The sequence below is a fragment of the Apis cerana genome, linkage group LG10, assembly GCF_029169275.1.
Source record: "Apis cerana isolate GH-2021 linkage group LG10, AcerK_1.0, whole genome shotgun sequence".
Lineage (NCBI taxonomy): Eukaryota > Metazoa > Arthropoda > Insecta > Hymenoptera > Apidae > Apis > Apis cerana.
The window spans coordinates 2,037,068-2,060,994 of record NC_083861.1 but is presented as its reverse complement, the minus strand read 5'-3'; the positions used below and the strand labels follow the sequence as shown (position 1 = coordinate 2,060,994).

The following is a 23,927-nucleotide window of genomic DNA, read 5'->3' as shown; positions in this document are numbered from 1 at the left end:
TTGCTGAACAATAATTCGACGGAATTGTTGGCCGTCGCTTTCCTCGGACAAACGAGCGACGAATAGAGAGATCTATCGACGCTGGAGCGAAGAATGGAACGGTCGGGCGAACCTAACCGACGAGCCGATACGTTAGTGCACCTGAGGCTCGGATGCCGGGACAAAATATTATTTCGAGCGGAAGAAGAAGCTGGTCGGTAGCTTGTATTACTCGCGATCATGCTATGATAATATTTTCTCTCGAAATAAAGGCCACTTATGCGATGCACTTGTACCGCGCCTTGTGCGGTCTGTACGGTTAGCGCTGCGGCAGAGTGCAATTAGATGCAATGATAATACATTTCGTTTTTCCTTCCTGATATTTCCCAATGAGACGGTATATATCTCTTTTATGCTATTTACGTTATTTCGATTTCCCGTAGTTCCTGGATCGATGCATCGAGTAATAATAATTATTCGTTTTTTTTTTTCTTTCCTGATATTTCCATCCAATCAGATGGAATATCGATAGGCCGTAATATTTCGCATGTAATTCCTGTCGATGATTCCACGCTACATCGAGCTGATGACGCGTTATAATTATTCTCGTTACACGCATATGAATATATGAAACAATAATTTCAATCTAATCTCGATCTGTATATTTTCCTATTCTAACCGGTTTCTCCTAGAGATATGAGTAATCTCGTTAATCATCTCACTGGAAATCACAACTTTGTTAAATGCTCGTAGTATACGTATTTCGTATTTCGTGTATTATTATCCTCTGCGGTGAAAAAAACGAGAAATTGTTATTGGGAAATTCGATAATCTTGATTAGAATAAAAATCTTACAATCTTGTATGTTTCTAACCAATTGCTGTTTTTAATTGGAATGTTCGATATGTGATGTGAATTATTCATGTAAATATTTATATAATTAAACCGTATTTGAAAACGGTATCGAAAAAGTCAAACCAAAAAAAGAAAAAGAAAAATTATTGGCTATGAAATAACAAAGAAATTAAAAGTACGCGATATATCGACGAAAAGAAAATTATTCCTTTATCTATTATTAATCGATCGAACAATAAATATAAAAAAATTTATTCATTAGTTCCACCAATAGCTTCATAAATTTTTCTTTTTTCCTTTTTTAGATCACGATTAAAAAAACGTCAAGATACTTATGAGAGTCAACTCGGAGACAAGATTAATGGAAATGATCCGGTCGAGGCGAGGAAAACCAGGAGACCAGAAAAGTCCAGATAGAATATCCGTGGTCGCTGGGAATTCCTCGTGTCTCATCGCCTGATCCCATCTCGCTCCCAATTACCGGCTGGCTCGTTACGCTTTTCACAGTAGCTGGCTGCTGGCCAAACGAATCGGCGGCCGGATTGACGACGATTTTTTCGCGAAATCGTAGCGAATTCCGCGCGCGAGTGTCGACGCCGTATGAAACCCGTCAGGTTTTGATTGGCAACCGGCCAAGATCGGATGGAAAGAGGGAAGATAAGATGAGAGAGGGGAGGGAGGAGAGGATCGGCGGAGAAGTCAATCAGTCAGTCAATAAGTCGGTTCGGTGTGCACGCGTGAAACTTGGCGCGAAATAACCCTGCGTGCAACCCGTAACTCGCGAGCACCGATGCCTGCCAATGTTAATTGGAATTACACATGTGTGGTCACACGCGAATGCCTGATCTTGAGAGCCGTCTGCCTGGCCGGCCTGGGCATCGTGTACACGCTTCTTCTTACCATGCCATCCGGACAAGGACGAGTCCTCCTCTCACTTGAAAGATCATCCTACGGCTAGGATACATAGCGAGGATGGTCCCTCTTGCGGCCCCAGATGTAAACGCGCCTAGCGTTGTAAAATTAATCGTGGCATGGAGAATCGAGACGGATTGGAATTTATGATTGTTGATTTTCGATTATTTAGATAGCATTTAGATCTTGCAATTTCTGGAAGGATTTATTCAACCGATATTGAATAGCGGGAGAGAAAATTTTTTACCGATCTTCTGTCTTAAAAATGTGTTTAACGATTCCAAGAAGAAGAAGTCTACGCTCTTTTGCAATCTTTCTTATTACGAGATACGTAATAAGAATCGATGTATGGGAATAACGTGGAATAATTTCTAAAAATTTTGAGAAGCTATTCGTTGTCAATCCTGATCCAATCTAATGCTCCAATTCTTGAAATGATTTTCGATTCGTAAGAAAATTGTGGAAATCCCAATTATTATATCATTTATCGAAGATGAAAAGTTAATTTGCTGAATGCCAAGATGTCGAGAATCAGAACCTAACAGTAAACCTAACTTTAGCAAAAGATGTTAAGAAAAATTGCAAAGGACCTGAGATACTCCTCTTAACAAGAGTTAAAAAAAAAAAAAAACTATGTACCGAGTTAAGAAGCTTACTTAAACGCATCAGACATGAAAAAACCTGATCTAAATTATACAAAACTGTTTCGTTACAATGCGTGAAAACGAACGTGAAAATTATTCACGTATATTCGATTTCAGAGGGGGAAAAAAGGAAGAACGATCGAGTGACGACATCTCGAAAAATCTCACTAGATTCCACTAGGCAGCCGCTCCTAGATCCTTAAAAACTCGGTTAGCAGAGATACGGAGTGGCTAACGAGCGATGAGTCAGAGGCCATCGCAGCGGGAGAAAAGGTCTCGCGAGCGGGGAACGCATTAATCGTCGTCCTTAATTGGGCCACGTCGTTAAGAAAGGAGCGCGACGAAACTGGATATCGCGTAATTGATCGCAGAGCGCACGATTGCACCGTACAGGGAAGACGAGCGCAAGGTCGGCCGAGACGCGTTTGTACGTACGTGAGCGCTTGTACCTCCGTGTGTCGCAATTACTCCCACGTCACGGCACATTGAAATCCCCGGCGCGAGAATCGGTGAAGAGTGGACGTCGCTGGAATTTTTTCGGAATTTTTCTTTCTTTCTTTCTCTTTTTTACAGAATTATTTTACCTAGAAGTTTCATTTCTTGACACAGGGAAGTTTCTTATTTTAGCGATCCAAGTATTTATACAGGGAAGTGTATAATGGAATGTAAAATGGAGGAAGGAATTTGATCTTTTTGCTACTTTAGCGAAGCTCGTATGAGATTGATAAACATTGCACAATGCAATTATTTTTAATTTAATTTCTATAGATAATGTTACCGAAGTATTTAAATATTCATACATACGTTTATTGCTTTAAAGTGTGCAACAGAAAAGTTTTCAATTCTAAGAATGCCGTGGAAAGGTTAATGATCATAATTTATTGGTCATCTTTTTGCAATTATCTACACTATAAGTTCTATCGCAGATACGATTGTACGATTGTAAATAAACCTGGGCAAAATTTATTCGAAATTTATTTACGTCAAATATTATAAGTAATGTTGCTCGTATTCAGATTTTACTTTAGAAAAATATTACAATCTGTAAATAAATTTATCCAAACAAAATTCCAAGATGTTACTCGAAACCTTCGCTTTGGTGCAAATTTACAAAAAAGAAGAAGAAGAAAAAAAGAAACTAAAATTGCTTTCGCTAAATCAATCTTCAAACTAACATCCTATGGAATTAATGCATGGAATAGGTAGCATCCAATATTTCACGAAGGAATTTATGGCAACTCAACGTGTAATCAACGTGTATCTATATTTAGTCAGAATGCAAAGTTGTCGAAAAAAAGAAGAAGAAGAAAAAAATTTACGTCTGCCTCCTCAATTATTTCTCAATATTCCCCCGATGCAGATTATTACCAAACCGAGAGGCCTTCGATACTACCTTTCATTCCCTCGTCTCCGTCCCATAAAATCAACATGTCAAAGTTTAATGGAAAAATAATGATTCGAGACCAGTGTACGTGCCATCGTGTGTCGCAAAGCACGCGATCTCGATCGCGATCCACCATCTCGACGACCTTTCCCGCGAAGGTACGAGAGAGGAGAGATCTACAGCATCGTTACGTACGTAGAACGTGCGTAAGAACGGCTGGAAAAATAATTATGAAAACACGGCGGAACGGAGGAGATCGAGGGTAGGCGAGAGAGTTTCCACGATCGAGGGTAACCTTAATGTCCCGGCCGGTTACATAAACCTATTGCCTATATAGGTAGCCGTGGATGTGATGAAATCCTGTGACAGGCAGCCGGGATACCGCTGGTCTTGTATCACCGGATGATCTTGAACTAACACCTTTCAGGGCATATTCCGCCATTTATTACGAACATGAGGTGTTCCAATAATTGCGCAAACGCAAACGAGATTGCCTGCATACGTAAGTCACCTGTAATCGTTCAAGAGCCTCCTCATCCTCGGTAGCCAATCCCCCCTCTCCAACCGATCTCATCCTTCGTCTTCCTCTCTCTCTCTCTCTCCACACGTTAAGAAGACGCGTCTTCTGCGCGCTTCTATTTGCTCGTCCGTGGTGGTCAGGTAGCCGCAGGTAGTAGGAGGAGTAGATGGAAAAGGACGAGTTCGAGAGACGAACGAGAAAAGAAAAGGGAAAAAGCAGAAGAAGAAGAAGAAGAGAAAAAGGAGAACCGCGGTCGATACTCTTGCTGGTGCTTGTCATTTCACAGTCGACCAATAGCACGGCCGTGTCTATTATGGTTAACGCGACTATAAATTATTCGAATAGGTCTATCACGCAAGGTACGTAACCGTGGCGGTGACCTCCTCCGTGTACTCGGAGGAACAGACGCGTTCGATGGGAATCGATGAGGAAGAGAGATCGTTGGCGGATGGAAATCGATGCGGGGGGATCGACAACGATCGATCCACGTCCACTCGGGATCATTTGATTTCCAGGATTCTAGATTTTCATCGGGGATAGGATCGCCTCGCGATTCCGTCGAACGACCACACGTAGAAGAGGTATTGTATCGTGCAGTGTCCCTCCTCGGGAAGACGGTATCTTTTTTTATTCTCTCTACTCGGTTTTATACGCGTTGTTATTAACGTAGTCGGTTTCGATAATATTATTGCGGTCAACCGCGACTCGATAAGATTACAAGCGTTTATGTAAATATCAAGCGTATCTATTATGTTTGATCATTATCGTTTCTACGAAGTTTTTCTTCCAGGGATTATCCTTCTTGTTTGCTTGTTTTCGTCAAATTTATTTCTTGACCGGTAAATAATATATTCGAAAGGATGATTACTTTAAAAGAATAAGTCGTCCATTGTTCGAAAGGCAATAATCTCCGTTATTATTCCTTATTAATCGATTTACCATTATTTCTATCGATAGCAGAAGCTCTCCTTCCCTTTCTTGGGGCACTCTTGGCCTCGCGAGGAATCCGGTTGCGAATTCGCGCGAGGATCCGTGCGAATCCGTGGCGGGGTATAAATTCAATGAGCTTGACTCTTGAATGGACCGCGCTTCTTGTAAAAGGGCTCACGACCACGACGACGACTGCTTCGACTACCAGCCAACACGACCCGTGTGCGAGAGACCGACTGAATGGCCGGCACTATATTCGTACGCGTGTAAAAAATCGAATTTATCGAGGTGGAATGTAGGCAGATATAAACAATCGGGAAGGCGCGTGCGTTTCAACGTATATACAATCGAAGGGGGTGAAACAATTGGGGATCTTTGATCGCGGAAATTCTGTTCGATTGTTTGACAAGGTGGAGAACTCTATTGCTCGAATATAAAAGGACAGGTAATGATTACAAGGAACGAGATTTTTTTTTTTGTTTAAGTAATTGTCAATGTTTGAAAGATAGCAATAAAATGTGATATTTTGCTGGAAATAATCAAACAATAATAATAATGATAATAATGAAAAAGTGATTGGAGTTTATATAGATTTGCAACGAATAAATACGATTCTTGGATAAATATTGTTTCTTCTTTCTAGTTGGACAGACTAATTGCTTAATCGTCGTTCTGAATATTTGTCGAGGGAAATTTTGTTACAACAGTGGCATCTTTCGTTCAAATGAGCATTAACAGGAACTATGGGTTGGAATCTATCTTTCAATCATTATTACATTGTGAATAACGAATCGATTTATACCGTGCGGATGCTCTTTCAATTAAATATCGCCTCAGGATTTCGTTTCGTTCCGTCGTAACGGTGTCAATTGTTGGTTGAAGTGGTCATGACTTCGTGTAGGCGATGTTGTATATACGACTATGAAAAGGAGGAATTGTATTTTATATATGTGTACTTTTAGATCAATGATGTTTTATTAATCAATTATTGATAGCATATTCGTCGTCTTGTGTAAAAAATAAACACGTTTGATCGAAGATTTTTCTTTTTTAATGAATATATCCAATGATTTATTAAATCGTTAATAATATTTGAAGTTAACCACACGATTTTTATGAGAAACGAGTTTCATCAAGAATAGTTTCCTTTGCTATTTAAAATCAACAATTTTTTTCAACAATTAATTTTATTCCTCCGATTACATAATGATCGATATATCCGCGAATTTTTCCGAGCGCATCACAGATATTACGTACTTTCTTCCACACTCTGCTCTCCTATTCTCTAGACTCTCATACGTTGTACGTGTATTTCACTCCGATAATACCGACTTTAACGATACATGAAAAAATTAACCAATGCGTAAAGAACGAAAAAGAATTACTTATCGTATGCAACGATTGAATTCGTATCCATTAAAATTTGCACATAATTCTCGCGTCTAAAATTCTCAAAATCTTTCGATCGTGGAAGATTTAAAAAAAGGAAGACAAACAATCGAGTAAGAAGAAAAATGAACGTTGCCACTCACGTTAACTACTATCGCAAGACGAGCGTGCACTCGCCGATATTTCACGGTCGTTCACGGATCGAGGACACGAGGGTGGGAACCTCGTAATATTCACGAGCATAAGTTTTATCGTCCCGTGGACATTCTCACGTTGTTGCTGGCGGCACGAGGCCCATGCGAGCGGGGCCCATCGGCGCGTGTGGGCGCTACTTTACGACGGAAAGCCGAGCAACGCCGATCGTTTTACGCGAAAACGACTTTTTGCCTTGTCCGTGCGTGCGTGAGGTCGTCTCATTCGCCTCCGTAATATAACGAGCCACGATGCCTTCGAATCCGCCCCGGGATTCGAGCTGTACAGAAGCTGTCCCGAAGGATTATTGCCGCCCGTCCATTGTGTCGCCCCCGACCGTTCCTTCCCGTGCCTCGAATCGAAACGGGCACTCTTCTTAATTTTCAATTAACATTCCGCTGAGAATTTTTTTTCTTCTTTCTTTCTTTCACCGCGATTCTTATTAATGCATCCTCACCGGATTGGATAATAACAACGTTGCGAGAGTCAATTAACGCGTGATCGACGAACCGAGGTCCTTCTTCGCGAGGGGATTTATCAAATTGTGCGTGGTGAAACGTCGTTGATGGACGGTTCCAGATGAGAATCGTTCGCGATCGAAGTATGGAAATATTAATTTTTAAATTATCGAACAATTATGTTTTTCTTTGTTTTAATATTAAATTAAGTGATTTATGTCGAGCCTGAAGGAGGATAATCGGGGATGTTGTGTATAGAATAAAGTATCGAAATGTTTGTTCGACACTTTCAAAATTAACAAAAATCCTTCGTTTAAACAATTCGAACGAAATCCTTTCAAAATTATTTCGCGATTGATTTAATTCGCGAGAAGGAAACACGATGACAGATGTCGAGGATGGCGAGATATCGAAGCAACGAGAGAAAGAGAGAGAGAGAGAGAATTATTCAATTATTTATCAATGCCGGGAGACGTCCCTGAAAAGTCGTGTGGCGTGCACGATTACAAACGCCGTTTAATCGGCTCGCTCGATCGTTTTCTAACGTTTCCGTGTCTGACAACGCAGAAATATTTAGATTGATACAAACCGATGCCGCTCGGTTAATTTAAACGAATGCCTCAGATTAAATAACAATAACCCGAGCGTACGTGACTTCGATACAGCCCGTGTAACGAAGGGGTGCACGAACGATCATTATTATTCCTGGTGAGCAGCTGCAGTCGTGCTCGCAATAATAACAATGTCGGACAAGTATATAATACAGAAAGAGAGTGGCAGCAAACGTGGCTAAGCGACGCCGGGATCCTTGAGCCGCGAATAAGGATTTATCAGGTATGTTGCAGATCCACAAATAAATCGTCGATCGACGAGGAAATCGTTCCTCGTATCCCGACGGAACGATACTGTGTCGTACATGTTGGATACCTACGCTGGATAATCGAGCAAATATCGAGTTTTACACGATGGACAACCTCGTTAGCAGTCTTCAATCTCTTTTAGATCAAGGGATTCTCAACCCGGTTCGAAGCTAAGCAGACATTATTATTATTATTTTCGTTTTAATAAACAGCAATAACCTCTTTCTCGAATGTGAAGTGCGTCTAGAAATTAGAAAGAAATCCGAGGAAATTCATTTATTTTCTTTGTTGCGTCCTGAATATCAGACCCTCCAATGTTAAATTTCCACGAGTTCGACACGCTGCTATTTCTCGAACCACGATCTTTCCATGATCTTTCCATTTCTGTCAGCAAGATTCGTACGCGAGATCTCATAATTATTTCCAACAGCTCTCGATCTTATCAACGCGACGAAGAAAAGTTCACGCCTATACAATTTATTTCACGATCGAGCAACAAAGAGCCCTGACGATGTATCGCTCTTTATTTAGAAAACGTATTTATCGTTGGGTACGTTGGAAAAAAAAAAAGAAAACACGAAAGAGCAACAGATGTCGCGTCGCAACAGCACCCCGGTCCGTATCCGGTTGTATTCTTTCACCCCGGCGCGAGCAATATAATATTTTATCTCGTGGAAATCGAGAGGCGAAGACCAAACACAACTTCGTCAAGTTGAGAACGCACGGATCGGATGTATACGCGCGGTGTATATATCGAAGCGCATCCAGTTGTTGCGGTTCGCACAATGCCGTATCCCCATAGAAAATCAACGGTTCGATTCTGCGGCACAAAGGGCCGCCGTTCGCGTCGTCCCGTTAGAGCCGCGATTTTATCTGATTCGGTTGATGGCCAGGAGCGCGCCGGAAGCCGCGCGCTGAAAAGGAAACGGGGAGGACGCGTGGCGTGCGAAGGTCGGCGCGAAATTCCAACGGTGTTAAGGTCGACGGCAAGTCGCAATCGGTTGGTTAAGGAGAGCGCTGCGTCGATAAATCCGGTGTCGATCAAGCGATCGTTGTGCAATTCCCTGAAGGAGAATCGACCGTTTCATTCAACCGATGCATAGCCGAGACGATGCCATTCTAAAGGTTGAATAGACGTATCCTCTTGGACATCTTGGCCGCGTCGGCTTAACGATCGTTTTAACACTTGCGATAATTACCGGGGAAACATGGAGTAACGTTTCATGGAACAACGTGGTATTTCTATTTGAACACGTTGGAAACGTGGAATTCTCTTCGTGGAATTCTTCTCCTCGAGCCCGCTTTAAATCGAAGCCATTTATTCATCCTCCACTCGAATCGAATTTCTAATTCCCACTCTTACGAGGAATTACGTTCTAAAGTAATCAACACGGATAAACAAGATCGGTATATAATCGAATCCAGTCTCCGCACAATTCATCCGCGTACATTAATATCTTCGCGATGTCGCGCGTTCCTAATTTAACGACCAGAGGCCGTAAGCACGTCAGACGAGAGGGAGGGGGGTATCGTGTGGCGTCACAGCTTTTCTCCACGATCCCTTTCCACCACTGCGCGGACGCCGGACGGGCCGTTAATTTGTAGGGCCGTCGAACCGCTTTTTGCGGTCTACGCCGGGACCGCGAACTCGAGTTTTGACACATTTTGACACGAGGACCACACAGAGCGATGCTAGCCGCGCCAGAAAACATCAACTCGCCCCCGAGACGCTGGTCGAAAAGGGGACGGGGACGGCGTGCGTACGGGATCCCTCTCGACCCGAGAGACGCCCGATAGACGGGCAAGAACCCGGTCCACCGTCTACCGGATAAGTTATTAGCGGCGCCCGTGAAAGAAAAGAACGGGAATATCAATGGCCGACCCGAACTTACCCCGTTTCGCGATGTATTTATTACCGGCGACCGAGTTTTTCGCTTCTCTACGCGCGCCAGAAGATCACGACCGAGTTATTGCGTCCTCCGCGAGGGCACAGGCGGGTGTCTGTCCCCTCCTCCCCCTGCCTCGAGATGCGCTTCGAACGAGCTTCTTCCAACGAGGGACGCGAACGGCGGGGCGGCTTTGCGCTCGATTGGACGGGATCGAATATGGGCTAGCGACGGAACGCGTCGTTTTAAAACGTCGCGTTGTTAAATATTGTATGAGTGGCGGGCTTCTTGCTTAGATGATCGTTGATTGGAATTTTGGACGAGTTGCTAGAACTCTCAGCGGGAAAGTGAATTAATCGATTTTGCCGCGAATACCGATCCCCGCCTGTACACATATATGCTACGCTGGCCAATTAAAGTGAACGGGGGGAGAGGGGTTGGAATATATTTTAATTTAACGACATTGGAATGTTACTGCGATTGATCAATCGTTGGAGGGACGATTGAAACTCTCTCTCTCTCTGAAATAAATATTTTAATAACGATACCAGATTAATCGATCACGGCAACAAGATTATTAAATTACGAAAACGAGTGTATTTTTCCAGAATAGAATTGATCGCGAATCACAACGTGGTGTCTATATAGTGGACAGACGTTTCAGGAGAGGCGTCGATCCAGCCAGGAACGTGGAACGTTGACCCCGGCCCCTGAATCGAACGGAGTTCCCGGGGACTACAGTAACAGAATCGCCACTGACCTCAGGCAGGTACGAGGTGTTAGACAAACAGCTGGCCCAAGCGCGCACAAAGACGCGTTTTATACGCTCTCCGGGCCTCGCCGGGGTATTACACACGGCTCTCTCACGGGGCCCTAACCAACACGTACGCGGATCGAGAAGGACGAACGGAGGCGCAAAAGGAGAGAAGAGGGGTGGACAGAGGTGGAGGGAGGGCACCGTCATGGACGAGAGAAGAGACGACGAGATGGGTATGTAGGAACGTCGAGTACGAGTCACGGAGCTTCTCTTCTCTCGCAGCAAGCTTCTCCTCTTTCTCTATCGCGTACCACCTTGCGCCGCATTCCACCACGGTAAATCGCTCGATGTAACGTGTCCCGACGAAAATCGGAAGCGCTTAAACGTAATTGCAATCTACTTCGAGCTTGGGATCGTAGAACGTAGAGATTTCTCGAAAATCAAACATTCTTCAACAAATTTACGAACGAAACGAAATCAAGGCTCTCAGATTCTTTCTCTTCGCGCTATTGATATCTAACGAAATACAACAGCGAAGTGGATATGTATTCATATACAACGAAGTGGAACGTTATGCATTAACGTTGTACAAATGGGCGGGCAGGAAACAAGGAAAGAGGATACGACGGACTGCAGGTTCCCATGACTCGCCCACGCCGCGTGGAAGGTGCTCGGCGATGTCGTCGTCGCTCGTCGTCGGGGGCATAAAAGTGTCCAGAGACCGAGACCCGAAGATCTCAAGTGCTCGGACCACCTTGCACGCCGCGTGGGCGAGCAGTTAGCCTGGCTTGCGCAAGTTGCTGCTTTCCGCAGTAGAGGGGATCAAAGGGAGCATTATAAGGGCGAACAGAGAAAATTGGAGCAATAAGGTTTAATTCCTTCGCGATTTCTTATTTCTACAAGTTTTCAGCAAAATTGAAATGGAAATTAATTTCTGTCTACTTTCAGGGAAATTGAAATAAACTTCTTGCGCAATTATTATTGCTTGGGGAATTTTTCAAGTTCGAAGCTGTCCTTGCAAATAATAAAAATTGCAGAAATATATACTGAAATTTTCCGTACGCGTTGAAAAATACTATCATTTCATTAAGACGATCAAATAAATTTGCCCTCTCCTTGCTATTAAATTCTCAATTAAGTTTGTCGAATCCTAAAGAACTAATTTTCGTTACTTTTAAAAAAGATCCAATAATATATTAAACCTGTCGCGGCAAGCACACAATAAAATGATACAAAATCATAATTACACGTTACGATTCAGACTCACTCGTTTCATCTCCACCCACGTGGCCTTGCCTCTGAAAGCGCGATATCGATACACCGAGCGATATAAATTGTCGGATACCAAGGAATTTCATTAAGTACGCGCGTGTCGTGTTCGCGGCGACGATCTCTAACGTCACTACGATTCCTATTCCGTGTTATCACGGGGTGTAATCCTAAACATACCCCGTGCTCGCGGGGTATTAATGAACGATGACACGAGGGGAACATTAATCTTCGGGATTCCGTAATACCACCACCACCCGCGCGATATCTAAAAGCGAGAATCGTGCACGGCCTCTGATAAACGAGCGTGATTACATATCCACCGAGGGTCCGAGTCCTGCGTTTCTGGAACACACGCGCCCCATAGCACGCGCGGCACGCGTGGGCGGCGGAAAATATTATCCACCGTGCGCCGGATCGCCGACAATTAAACGAAACACGACCAAGGCGCTTGCCCCTCCCGAGAGAAATCTGACACGTTGGCATTACAACGAATTTCCATCTTCTTGAAAACTGGCATTCTCTTTGGGGAAATGAAGAATGCCACCTGGCAATAAATCGATGTGGCAATTTGTAGGCATTTCTTGCCACGACCGGGAGTTATCTTGGCAAAAATGACCGCGTGAATGGGTATTGTCAAGTTGAGTGAAAGGTAAGTCTGTGGTAACCACATGTGGTAAATTGATAATTTTATATGCTTGCTTGGAAATTACTATTAAATCGGTTGTCTGTAAAAATTGCCGGCCATTTCTAAACAGTTTATGGTAAATGTTTATGGGAACCCAGTAGGTTGACCCAGTAGCCCAGTAGTGGTGGTAGTGTAATTGAAGGTAAGGGGAAGTGGAGGGGAAGAAGCTCGATAAGGAGATCGCGCCCTCTCCGCGCGAGGGTTTCATCGCCGGTGAGGAGGTGAGGCGGCGCATTCCCTCCTCGTAAGTAATTTATCGTTACTATTAAAATATTGCCCGGTCGTCGTCGCGGTGGGTACGAGCCGTTATGGCCGAATATAACCATTTCTATGGGTGCACCGTGGCGTCCACCGTGATTTACAGTGCCCGGCGAGTTATGACGCGACGTGCCCACACTCGCGTTCTCACTACGCTTCGTTCTCGTGCGGTCGACTTCTTCCCGCGGAAATCCCGAAGGCTTCTTGTCAATCGACGACTCCCTTCGGCTCGAGAATTTCAATCTTGCCAGCGAGAGCCCGCTCGTGAACGCGTAAAATCGTAAATAATCGAGGAATTTGAAAATTGATCTCACTCCATATAAGCTTTGAGAATTAAGTTAAACGCGGGTATATTCGTGTTGGGATAAGCGAAATAATAGATTTTTAAAAAAACATATTTCTAACTTTGTTTAAAGACGATGTTTTTTGCAATGCAGAAATTTAATTTGCAAAGACACGTTGATATATTGCATCGATTATTCGCTAATTAGTCTTCCGCGATGATTAATATTAAAAGTTATAAAAATTATTCGTACGTTTAAAATAAATTTTTGGGTAAAATTGGATTAAGGTAAAGAAGGTACACGAGTCGGACATCGATCGACAGCGTCCGCCGTGAATCGTCCGGCATCGTTACGCGTGCGTTCTCGAATACGAAAGGGTAAAATACGGCCCAATAAAAGGGCAGTTTGACACAGTCCCCTGAACACTGGCTGCCCATTGTTCGGAAGAACGGAACGATCACGACCGCAAAGTTGGCCCGTTCTCTGGCGTGCCACAGCAGTTAACGCGAAGAGGGACGAGCGAAGGGAATAAGAAACTTCCAAGACTTTTTCACGCCCGGTTTCCGTGCATCGTAAAATCGATCTTGAAACCAGCCAGCACGCTCGTGCTCGCCGTGTTCCAACAAATTCGTACGTCCTTTCGAAGAATTACGCATCCCACCAAAGGGAAACGGAACGCTCGTCGAACCTAACCTCGAACCTACAAACCTATCCCAAATCCATTATTCCTATCGCTCCTAATTATCACGATTACCTTTCAACTTTCTCTCCTTCCGAGAAATTTAATTTTCACAAATTCTCGATCGATCGCCTCTTCTAACCTACTTTCTCGTTTACGTTTCGTTACGTCACGAATCTCGGGATCTAAGTCAGCGATACGAACGCGAAATGAAACGAGGGACGGGGCTTGGTGTGGCTTCTCGAGCGGCCATAAAACCGCCCTATGAACGACGGGAATTCAGCGTGGCATCAATGACATTTGGACAGTTAACGTCAAGATTATTGACGCCTGGGCCCGGGGCCCCCGGTTGAATTCCGTTGGGAGGACGCGGGACGAACGATTTCACTCGCTGTCGAAGGGGGGCCCCTTTCGCGCCTCGAACGGGTTCCGCGACGTGGACGCGCGCAACAACGGCTGTCGTCAACGGGGTGACGAGTTTTCACCTTTAGTGTCAATAAATATGGTGAAAGCGCGCGGCTCGACTCGGCGTCGATAAGAGCTTTTTCGCGACTTCCCAATAAATTTCCTTGACGTTGATCGCGCCGCGTACTATAATATGATCGTTTACCGTACATCGACAGCCCGGACGCTCCCACTCCTTTGAATACTTTAATTTGGCCAACATACGCCGTTCTTGTCGCCGTCAATGCAAGATTCACTGCCCGCGTGGCGAATAAAAGACTCGGTACTTGTAACCCCCTTTGACTCGAATTTCGTGCCTTGTCCCTCGTGCCAGACTGCTTTACGATATCTCACCGAGTCGTTCGGGGAGAGTCTTTTGCCGATTGTTTACTGGCGAAAGTTTCCAGATGGCATCATTCCGCTTTTTAAGGAAATTTCGTGTGGGTTATTCTATAATAAGGATAAAATTATCTTCAACAAGATCGTAATTCGATCGCTGAATTGCAGGATAATTACTATAGAGAAGGGACTTTGTTCGCGTTTTTTTTTAATCGTAAAATCGATTTCTGGGACATAAAGTCGTAGAAAATGTGTAGAAATCTATCTACTATGAAGCCAATTGTTCCGATAATATATTTTCTCGGTCTCGACGAAATTTTGATTACTAACTTCTTGAATTTAATAACTATTTTTCAATTCTAAAACTAATTCTATTAATGGATACCATTCTAACCGATTCTACATTCTGCGATCATCCTAAACGCGATTAACGTATCGGATTATAAACGTATTTTCTCTCAAAACTCGCTTCAAATCAATTGTCCGAAACGGTAGCAAGAGATTTCTATAGAATTCATCTCCAAGATCTCGATATCGATATCTATTGTTCCTTCTAATTCGATGTTCTCTCGCGTGTCGTTCGAGCGGAAATCCGCGTCCATTAACCGCGTTTTATCGAAAGATACGCGCGTGATCGACGATCGATCGATCGCACCACAATATCCCCGTGGCGTGTTACGAATCCTGCCAATCACGGCCAATGTAATCGATATCGAGCCTAGAGGTGGGTATCGACTCGATACGATCGACTCCGCCCCGGGCGTGTCGCCGGCCTGGACGATTTATAATGTTAATATCCCGGAGCCAGGTTCCACGCTTTTCTCCCGTCCTTTCTCCTTCCTATTCGTTTTATTTTACTTTTTTTGTATACCGTGTCTTTCTTGCGCGGGAACGACGAGCAGAGAGGGGAAACGGCCAATCATTCCGTGTATCTCGAGTCCGGATTAACGAGAGATGATATTGGATGGATCGAGCTCATAATAATTAAAGGATCTTCATATAATTAAACGAGAATTATAATCAGGTCTCATTTCATATCGAGTAGTGCATAATAAATTGTTTTTAATTGTATTAATTTATGAGATATTATTTATGAGATGTTATTTATATGAAGATCAATATATATATATATTTCTTTCTTATCGGATATTATTATAAAATAAAAGAAAGATAATTTTTTAAATTAATTCCAATCGTATATTATTAAAATTAAAATTATTAAAATTCTATTCTGTAAGAAAATCAACGAATTATAGTCTTAAAATAATATAATATTTATTAAATTACGAATATTATATCATTTTCAGACAAGAAGATGTAATATTTCAATATTTATAAATGTTTGAAAACGTTATACAATATGTGCATGCAATCTTAATCCATAAAATTCAATTCGAAAAACGCGCCATATTAGTTACTAGTTGGGATGAGTGGCGCTGTAAAGGAAATTACGTCATTTGTATTACGACGTAATTTTACATAAAACGATTACGATGAATATATTTATACGAATGATAATTTATTAAATATCATATAATTTGATGATTAGATTGCGATAATCGATCAAATAAATTGAATTTTTTCGATATTATAGTCGATAACTTGGTTTCGTAATGATACCTTCGTCGGTAAGTGTCTCGAATTATTATACGTATCGTCGAGAATATATTTCGATATATATTTAACGTACCTGTACGTAGATTCTTTATGTTGTGAAGAATCGAAGCCCCAGGCAATGAAAATATACGCCACAATTAAACTGCTCCTGACCTTTCTTCTGTTTACATTTCGTTCGAACGCGAATGACGCAATTCTTCGATTCCGAGCTCTTCGTAGAGAACGATGATTCACGAACACGTACAATTGTCCTTTCTCGACGTTATATTCCGAAACTTTATCACGATTCTGAGTCTCTGTATCACATATCACTATAAGAATCACAAAATAGATCACGAAATGTCCACACAGTTCGATTAAATGAATTATTTCGATCAAAAATTACGTACGAATGCTGGTGTTGTCCCGTCTCGACGACGTATCCCGCGAATTTCAGCTGCGCGTTCCCATGCGCAGAGCGCTCAAGTTCAAACCGATGCGCAGTAGTCTTCTGCACATTCAGTAAAATTTCGTGTCACCGAGAGAGGACCACGTCGGAATTTCTATTACGCATTATTCATATTATTCGTACGTTTTGATTCGCAAATAATGGTGTGATTAGAATAATATCACGTTATAACGTCCCATGTTGTTCGTCGTGATCGTGTAAATGAACCATAAGTGATAATAACAGTGATCATGTGCGAAAGAATCGACGAAAAATTTTCTAACCGTACGTACCACCACCATATTTGTTTTTCTCACGGTTCAAAGTGACTTGCAAATGTCCTGATACAAGTACACTTGTCGGTGACTCAATAGTGTAACGCTTTTTTAGCCGACCTACCTCGGGCTCGATGAATGTTTATCCGCATGTTGAACTGTGCTGGAAACTCTCGTTCGACCTCCACTTCGGGAGCCACTTCAGGATGCTGTGCCGAAGAATGGAACACCGACGAAGGAATCTCTGAAAGGATGAAGAGCTCTAAATTCGAGCTAATAGTCGCAGAACGTGGTGGGCGGTATGCTGAGTTCCAGATTCTTCAAGGGCAAAGATACAACGGAATACAAGGTAGGATTTTATCCATTTCGAGCTTAATTGTTTAAATTATATTTCTATCAGCGACATCTTATCTATCTTTATAAACTATAGAGCAATTTAGAAAAAAGTAGACATCAGTGCTGCCGCGCACGTATCGTTTTTGAACTAATAATATTCTATTTTTTAATAATAACTTTTATAATTTTATGTTGAATATCATCTCAGTAATTAATAATCATCTCGGTTAAAGAAAATTATAACAAGATTTAAATATGTAAGAGAATTTTATTAATATATAATTTATGAATAAAATTATATATTTATAAAATTCGGTAATATTAATTTTAATTACTGAATTTGATATTATCGGGAGAATTTATTAGAAGATATTAGAATAAGTCGTGGCTCATAAAAATTGCATGCAACAAAATCGTGATTTTTTTTCTACCTATCATTCTAACCTATAACGATATACCATTATATTATAAAAATGATTTCACGTGCGATTATGAATATTTATGAGTTGCGTGCTATTTCATCACGATATTTCATCCACGATCGTTTCAATGCCAAATTAAAAACCAATAACTCAAAAGCGAGGAGGTTTAGGAAAATAAATCCACCGGAGGGCAACCAAACTTATGCATGTGTTGGAAGTAGGTTACACGTGCAACGCATCGTCAATAATGTATGAACATAAATTCTACCCTATTACTTTCCATGCCTGCGGTACTTTATCTTGTTATGAAACACAACCCTGATCTTACCGTGCAATAATACATCACCCGCATAATATCTCCCGGGGTAGCTTCTTTATAACCGATTCTCACGTACAGGTAGACACATTCAAAAAGAGATAGATATCCGTTCGCGAGTTAAAATTCACTGTTAAGAAGCTTCGTAACTCGAAATCAGGAAAAAATAAGGACGTTTACAAGACCGAGTCGTGGCTTAGCTTCTCGAGACGTCGTTTGTTCACCATCCATACCTATATTTTTGCGCAAATGCAAATCGTTGAGCCTAGGGTCGAGTTCAAGCTTCTTTCGAAGAAACCAGCGTTAATAACAAAACGATCGGTGCGACGTAAGGGAGGGATTGGGAAAAGGAAAGGGTAGTTTCGTTCGTTGTAAACGGTAAATTAGCATTATAGTCGCATTACCGATGTTGTGACGCCACTTTACACGCGTACAGATCATCCGTGACAAGTCCCTACGTAGGATCAGCTCATTCTAACTCTGATTTATGCCACGAATCGTGACTCACGACGCCGATATATATAGTTTATTCCTTATCGTGAACCGAGTTTAGTGATTTACAATATCATCAGGATTTCTTGAACGATAGATTCTATTTTATTATCTTTTTGGATATTTTAAGATTTAATAAACAGATATTTTTCAAAATTCTAATCTGGATATCAGCATATTGGTATAATTTTTAACTGTTTATATAAACTCGTGCATTTATTAAATCTTTTAGAAACATAAAATATTAATTATTATCGATCGTTCGATAATTTGTATCTCTCTTTTTCTTTAATAAATCTACTGAAAAATTCATATTTTATTCTCTCTCCTCTCATTTACGATTCTCTTCACGTCTATCGAGATATACTTTGTTCTTCGCAAGATAAATAGACGATCTATTGCGATTTACGTTGACACATATCGCGCAAACGCGACTTTCGATACTTCGTCGATTCGTGGAACGAAAAAGAAAAAAAAAAGAGATTCCATAGATCGCGGAGGCGGCGACGAGCAACGTTGAGGAACGGCGGTGTGGAGAGGCGAGGAGAAGATATGGGAAGGTACAAATTGCAGGATCGGGTATCGGACGGAGTAATTAATTAAATACAATAAAGTTAGGTCGACCCTCGTATCTGGGATCGGCCACTCCTCCAATCGGCCGTCGAGCTCGCGTCGAAGCCGTCCCGATTCCGCTTCGGACTCGCGAATATCCGAGAAAAAAGAACACACACGTACACGCGCGCGGCGTCATTAAACGTTAGCCTCGTCGTAAACCTCGATGATTTTTGACTCCAAGTCGATCTACGACGTGAATCGACGAGACTTGGCGGCGCTCACCAGAGAGGAACGGACGAAACGAAAACGGGGAAACGAGGAGGAAGATAGAACGGTCTCCACCGCGCTCGAGAGCATAGTTCGATAGGAGGATCGTAGATCTTTATGCGGTGCATTTATTACTTTGGATGACACAGGCGTAGACATCGATTATCATCCTACGTAATTTATCTCGGCGTATTAGCCAGATGAATTATTTCCCCTGTAACCCGATGCGTTGGTCGCGGATCCCGATTCGCGTTGGTACACGCGCGCCTCTTCTTCGAGTAAGATATCGAGGAGGGTAATTGTGCCAATTTACCTGGGGGTTTCCTGTACCGCGTCGTAAAATCGGGATATATAGATAGCGGTGGTGAAGGCTCTCGTTTGCTCGGACCCATGCCGAGGCCAGCTGGTTGCCGGTAACTAACGTCTATCCGCGAAAGAAGCTCGGCCAGAGAGTTATATAATCTCGTGGAGAGGAGAGGTGGAAAGAAGATGCCTCTCGGACCCGGGATAATTATAATAATTGGACGATAAATCGATAATTAATCAGAGGACTAATTACGAATTATAGTCGAGGCGAGACAATGGTTGGCATTGTTCATTGGGACTCGAGTCGTGGGAAGTTTAATGGGTTATTATGGTAGAAAGTTATATTTTGTCGCATTTCGTCGAGGAGGAGTGGGAGGAATAATCGATCGCAATCGGTTAACGTAACTCGACCTCCAAGTCATTTAGGAATACGTGATTCACGCGTGAAGCGACGTTGTTTGGCAATCAGCCTCGCAGGTGTTATACCTAATTATACCAGATTACTATCGTTCGTTACGATGCATCGCCGAAGTTCAACGTGTCGTCTCTTTCTTCGCGTTAATCGATGGGATCGCGTAACTGAATAACGCTCCGAATTTTAATGATAGCGCGCAGGGTATTCGCCTGCACGCTAATTCCACTCCTCGGCATAGATCGTTATTATATCGGGTTCAAGAGTTGCATCTCTGGAATTGGCAATCATCATCATTTCTCAAATTTCACACGTAATTTACTATTGGAACGGACGAATAATGCAACGAAGCTTCGAAGCTCGTCACCTATGCTCTCCTCTTCCGCGCCTCGAAACGCGATGAGCCTCATAACGCGAACGGTGGATGATCCGGATGGGTCGGTCCAGGAATAGCCTTCCCCGAACCAACGGGTGTTCAATCAAATAAATAATTTTTAGGGCGAAATGGGCGGCGCGGAACCACCGCGGCATAAATTATTCGCCGACGTAACTTGGACGCGGGTGAACTGCAACTATTTATACCTAACTGTTGGACTGCTACATTTTGCTACACGAGTCCTCCATCCCTCTCTCCGCGCATTTCCTCGCATGTTCTCTTTCTCTTTTTCGGCCAACACCGCAGCAACTGGAACCATAAACTTCGCGTCAGGGGGAACCGTTTCGCTCGAAATCCACTATGGTTTCGTAGAAATTCTTCTCTACCGTGACCTACGAGCCGAAGCTGTTGGCCAGCTCTATAAAGCATCGGGCCGGCCTCGAAAATTGTAACCGGGCAGCCTTGCGGCCGGCTCCTCGTGAATCATCGACACCTGCTAGCACGAGTCCCTAAGCACTTATCTACACGGTCGAATTTACATTCGGATGATTTGGTTCGATTTGCAATTCATGAGGCCCGATAATCGTCCTCCGAGATAGGGATTATCGAATCCAACTCTTTTTCTTCTTACTCCCGCTCTTTAGAAGTAATTCGAATGAATCGACAATTATCGTTCCATGTATCAACCGATAAGCTTCTCCAATTTATCGCTACGATCCTTTTTCATAGACAAATGAGAATTTTGGCAGTTTGATTTTAGAAGAAAGGGCAAGTTGACAGGGAGAGAAATTTCGCCGTGAACCGTGGACTGACGGTCGATGGTGGTGGTCGAGGCGGTCGCACGGTGGACCAGAAAAGCCGCGGCGATCCGTGGGTAATGCGCGGTTCTTGCGTTCCTCATCATGGATGACGAAGCAAAGATGCATCCACGTCTTTCGTACAGTCATACACGATTCACCTAGGTATTAAGGTCGATTCACACTTAATAACACCGTGGCGAATCCGTACGTAACATCGTAACGAGATTTTGAGAAACGTCGAATTTATTAAATCAACCCAACTCTCATTTCTCTTAAACTCTATACGAAATTTCCGGCAGATGACTCACTCCATTAATCATTTCTTCTCCTCAAATTCTCCTCAAATTTTCAATTCCATTCCCTTCACCGTTCCTCTCCGAATCGGACGTGAAAATCGTCTATTTCCGATTTCTCCATCGTTCAATTCCCATTTGCGAGAAAAGGATCACGGGATTTCGCGAGATAACCAGGGAGCCGAACGAAAGGCGAGGAAGGAAAGAAGGGGCCGGTCGTAGTTCAGCCCGTGGCCCATCAGATAGCCCATCCAGTCTCCCTCGAGAGCGAGGAGAGGCGATATTGCAGGAGGTGGAGGAAAAACGAAGAAGAGTAACGAACCTCGCGGTAGACGGGGGGAATAGATAGAAGGGGAGGGAGGGTTGAAAGGGGTACATTGTTTGCCGAGAGGAGAGCCGATAATTCAGTAATGAACGTAACCGACGCGCGCCCGGGATCAGGGCTATAATTACCGATACCACGTCGGATAGCGGATCCTTAACTTCGGGATCCTGAAGCCCTCGGTCACGGGGGAGGGCGAGGGCGCAGGCGCGAGCGAGGCATATCCCCCTCCGGCCTGTTCCCGTGGCCACGTCTTAGAATGGGCAGCTCTAAATTAATAAATCAATAGCCGGCCCCCCTTATCCGATCCGCGGGTGGGTGGAGTTTGTTTGTTTAAGAGCAGGATTTATTAATTTTTCGCTGGGTGGTACACCGTTCCTATGCTCCACTCCCGACGGTTATCTTCCACCTTCGCCCTCGCGCCTCGCCTCTATCTCTTCCTTCCGTGTTCTTTATGCATCCGAGAGCTTCTTCCCTATTTTACGAGCCGATAGCTCGGTTATACGATGCGTATGTAAGCATATAAGCTGGTCACTTGCACTCCTCTCGAGGGGATTTATTTACCGTGGGAGAAAGAAAGGGGGTTGGATTTTAAATCTCTTACTTTCGACATTAAATTATTGGTCAAATTTGTATATATCGGAATTCGAAGGGACGAAAGATTCGTCTTTGAATTTAATTCGGTAATTTAATTGTACGATTAGAAGTAAGTGATTTTGAATCTTCGAGGGTAATGGGTCGATTCTTTGTTAAACGTTTGAGAAGGGATGAAGCTAAGGGATCTTTGAATTCTCACGAGCAGTGCAGCCAGTGCCATCTCTTTATGGAGGCTCGAACCTTTGCTGAAATACAACGGGGATTTCTTGGGCAAACGCGAAGAACACCCTTAAAATACCTTTACCATTATTAGAACGATCGATAATATTCAACGACTCAAAATTTTAAGTATCAAATATTTTCCAAATATTGAATAATTCGTCGTTGAACTTCATTTTCGATAGCACGAATTATTCATACTCGTCGAGAGCGATCGAAATTGAATCGATACCAAATCGAATTCGACAAATGTTTTTTTTCTTATACTTATCAAAGTAGTTTTTCCATTTATTCCACGTTAGATGAAACAAAATCAATTTCGAGAACGATCGATAAATCACAGTTCTTCGGGTTTTGATCACTCTGTTTCCTAATAGAGCTATCGATATCCTCGTCAAATACCAATAATTCAACCGTAGGATTAAAATCGATCGTTCCGAGGCCCGAGGCGAGGTTTTGGAATAATTCGAATTCGATCGATAACTCGATACATCGATCTCGTGCCGATCGAAAGAAACGTTCTTTCGGCTCATAATTCTCCTTCCGCTCGAATTCTCGCGATCTCGCCACTCGTTTCCCAACACCGGCCTAATATACGATCGCATCGTGCCATACCTTTCTCCCGGACCGTTTATTCTTTCCCGCGGCACCTTGTTTGCTCGTGGAAATATATATCTCTCATAAACCGGGAAATGGAGAGGTTCGACTTTCCTTAGGCTTAGGCTTGTGCCTGCGCGAGGTTTATACTCCTCTCCATGGGATCGTTATCGATGCAAACGAATCAACGTGGACCCCGTTTGATTTACTTTTGTCCCCGTATCTACCCGAGAGGATAGATTCTGAAACGAAGCCGCCGTTCCATCTTGGGCAAAATTATGCCGCTTATAAACCGCTTGGAACCCCATAGATTTCGACTTTCGAAAGCGACACGTTTATAATTTTTATTATATCCTTGTTTTACATATGAATCGAGTATCTTCAAATTCGATCGAGCCACGCGTACATGTTTATTACCCAACCAAATTCTTTAGGGCAACATTTAAGCCTCTGAAATTGTCACTACCGTTTATTTATATATCGATAAAAATCGTAACGTAATAGACAGATGAAGAAATATTCCACGATCGAATTGTGAAAGATAGATTCGAATGTATCGAAAGAAAATACT

At 42.9% G+C, this 23,927-nt stretch overlaps 1 protein-coding gene and 1 long non-coding RNA gene across 12 annotated transcripts in view; one reads left to right on the top strand and one right to left on the bottom strand.

Moving 5' to 3' along the window:
* The window catches only part of LOC107994194 (protein embryonic gonad-like), a 94,840-nt gene extending 78,067 nt beyond the window's left edge, over positions 1-16,773 (bottom strand). For 9 of the 11 annotated variants that reach the window (XM_062081070.1, XM_062081073.1, XM_062081077.1 and 6 more), the window contains exon 1: positions 16,418-16,764. The gene's annotated coding sequence lies outside the window, so the exon portion shown is untranslated. Of the gene's footprint in view, positions 1-16,417 lie in introns of all 11 variants that reach the window. The other 2 variants (XM_062081071.1, XM_062081074.1) reach the window with 2 other exon arrangements.
* Positions 16,774-16,778: 5 nt separating this feature from the next.
* Positions 16,779-23,927, top strand: part of LOC107994195 (uncharacterized) — a 65,324-nt gene continuing 58,175 nt past the window's right edge. The window contains exon 1 of the long non-coding RNA XR_009831653.1: positions 16,779-17,395. This is a non-coding gene — a long non-coding RNA (uncharacterized LOC107994195). The remainder of the gene's footprint in view (positions 17,396-23,927) is intronic.